Source organism: Octodon degus, unplaced genomic scaffold, assembly GCF_000260255.1.
Source record: "Octodon degus isolate 3935 unplaced genomic scaffold, OctDeg1.0 scaffold00025, whole genome shotgun sequence".
In the NCBI taxonomy this organism is placed as follows: domain Eukaryota; kingdom Metazoa; phylum Chordata; class Mammalia; order Rodentia; family Octodontidae; genus Octodon; species Octodon degus.
In genome coordinates, this window is record NW_004524601.1 from 9,996,848 (window position 1) to 9,999,933 (window position 3,086).

Sequence of the window (3,086 nt, forward strand, 5' to 3'; positions counted from 1 at the left end):
TCCAGTATGCACCACATTAAACTCCATAAAATGAGGATTGTCTTGTTTTTTCACTTACCTTTCTACAGTGTTGCTTACTGAATGCTCAGAAGTAAAACAGAGTACATGACCATCTTTCAAGCGTCTGGATCGTTAGGACTTGAGTTTCTCCCTGTCTTAGGGCAGTGAAAGACTGGAATCTAAGTAAAAAGTTCAGGACAGGGACACAGGATGGCCTCTCCCTGTTTCCCACACAGCCGCCTTCTCCTGCACAGCCCCAAGCCCGGCCTCTGCTGCGTAGAGGCAGAGTTCCACGCTGCTCGGTACAAAGGTTATCTGTCCAGCGAAGCAAGCTATCATCAGTGAGTCATTTCCTCCTATTCTTAAGCTTCCCTGGATAGTTTTGCTTATTTTACCTTTCCAGAGAGACTCTCAAATCAACTTATTGTTGGATTGTCCTTCATGCAGTTTGGTTTGTAAAATCATTCTACTGTGCCCCCTGTCATCCAAAACATTTATGCCCTCATCACTCACTCCTTTTTTGTGTGCATTTCACTTTGGAATAAATTTGCCTATTTTTAGTTTTAGAACTATAAAAAATTTGTTAATCTACCTTGTTGTGTTTTGTGGAAAATACAAATAACAAAGCTAATTTCAGAGGGAAGAGTTCATTAGAAGGCATTCCATTACATAAGCATCAAAAGTAGAACATGGAGACGTTCTTTAAAATGTTGAATACACCGAATAAAATTCTCTTTCTAGACCACAGCCATCCTATCTCCTCACACTTACTGATCCTGGTAAAATAGTAGGGCCGAATAGCGGCTGGCAAGGCGAAGTGACAAGAAGGGACTCTCCCCCATTCTGCTCTTAAACTTGCTAAATGCCCTTCTTGGGTCTCAGGTGCCTCATTAGGTCATAGTTGGAGAGGTAGCAAATGTTTTGGGGCACTGTACTATTTCTCCTAATGCCTCATAATTTAAAAATAGTTTAATTTTCCAAGTCCTTTTTACACATATTGAATATTTGGTCTTAAGTGCCTTTCCCAAGTGTTTTTTATAGAATGTACCGACACTGGAATGTTTGCTTCATGTGATTAATTAAGAGTTTCCACAAACTGTTATACATAGAAATAAAACACTGGAAAATCAGAATATGCTTTGGTGGGCACTTTGTTTTTTAACCTTCTTCACTAGTTTCTTTTTTTTTTTTTTTTTCCTGTGACTGGCTCAGCCCACCCTGGAGGTGGAGTTGGCACAGCGTGTGGTGCTGAGGATTGAATCAGGACCCTGTGTGCTTGTCTGAGCTTGCCTAAGCAGGCGCTTTAGACCACTGAGCTACCTCCTTGGCCCAACTAGTTTCTTTCTTCATAAACATTTCCCCACTTCCTACATGCTTTCCTTCTTTTATTCTTTCCCCAAGACTATGAAGACAATCTACATATATTATGTCATACACATGGTTAAATTCCATCTTGGAGACAGCACTAAATGTACCCCCTGGATGCTTGTGTGGGGACCAGTGAGGTGAGTGGAAGGTGCAGACATTGCTTAAGGCCAGGATAGGAAGCACGCTGGCTTCCTGTTCCCCGTCCTGTTGACCCTGTTCTGTTGACCCTGTGGGTAGGGTGGCAGTCACCTAAACTCAGTCCAGAATCTAGAAGGAGAGTGACAGACAGCAGCATCTGTTTCTGATTTGTCATCACTGTCAAAATCAAAACTTCAGGGCTGTGGAGATAGCTCAGTGGAATAAGTGCTTGCCTGGCAAGTACAAGGTCCTGAGTTCGATTCCTGGTACCACAAAAAGGAAAAAAAGGGCATTGGATTTCAAGGCTGGCAAGATAGTTCAGCAGACCAAACACCTTCTTTGGCAGGGACCAGGGTTCAATCCCCGGTCCCACATGCTGTGACCCCCAGGGCATGCTGAGCTGGGGACAGAGTCCAGGCATGGTAGTGCATGCCTGTAATCCCAGTGAGTGCTGGGGAGGCTGAAAACAGGAGGATCACTATGAGTCTGAACTGCTTAGTGAGACACTGTACCAAATACGTAAACAAACAAAAAAAATCTTCAAAGAAAAACCTTGACATGACCACAACTTTCATGCAATTGTTTATCAGCTGCAAATCATTGCTCACCTCACGAATTTTGTTTTTTTTTTTTTTTCAAATTTTGGGTCTTAAAAACACACATTTAGCATTGTTCTCTTGGTTTCCCCCATATTTCATGCCCTAAGAGACTCTTTAGAGTGGAAATTATATGTATTTAAATCCATTTTACTACTAGCATTGTGGGAACAGGACTTCTGAGCACAGGACCTGAATGTCAGAATACAAAATTTTGATGTTACTATTTTCATTTTCCTTACCTCATTCTTTACCTTCTATAGGGAAAGAAAATACAAAGCTGTGAATAGCAGAAACACTCCTAACATTGGTTACTGGAAAACATAAAAGAAACTCTGAAAGGACTCAAAATTCTCTCACAAGTGGGAAAACAGACCATTTAACATTTGAGGGGCCAGGGAGATGGCCTAGTGGAATAAGTGCTTCCCTGGCAAGCACAAGGGCCTGAGTTCAATCCCCGGTTCTGTCATAAAAAAACAAAAAAAATTTAAAAAACACTCATTTGATTGGGTTTCTCCTTCTCCAGAGGAAATTCTGAATACTCAGGAACCTAACGTTCTGCAGAGGGAGTTTAGACAACTTACGTGTTAGTATTGATATGTGTACATACCTATAACCTTGTCTAGGAATCCCAGAGGAGTTTAAGGCCGTAAGTACAACGGATGTTGGTATTTATCCACTTCTCTGTACCACTGCGTAACATCACAGTCTGTAAATGAGCTTGCCAAACTTGGGATGGGTCGCTGTACCCATTCACTTATTTGGAGATGTCTCAGTGGTAATTTTAAAAGGTCTATTGGGGGGCTGGGGAGATGGCTCAGTGGAATAAGCGCTTCCCTGGCAAGCGCAAGGGCCTGAGTTCAATTCCTAGTTTCATACACACACACAAAAAAAAAGGTTTATTGGGATGGGGAGATGGCTCAGTGCTTCCCTGGCAAGCACAAGGGCCTGAGTTCAATCCCCAATTCTGCAAAAAAATAAATA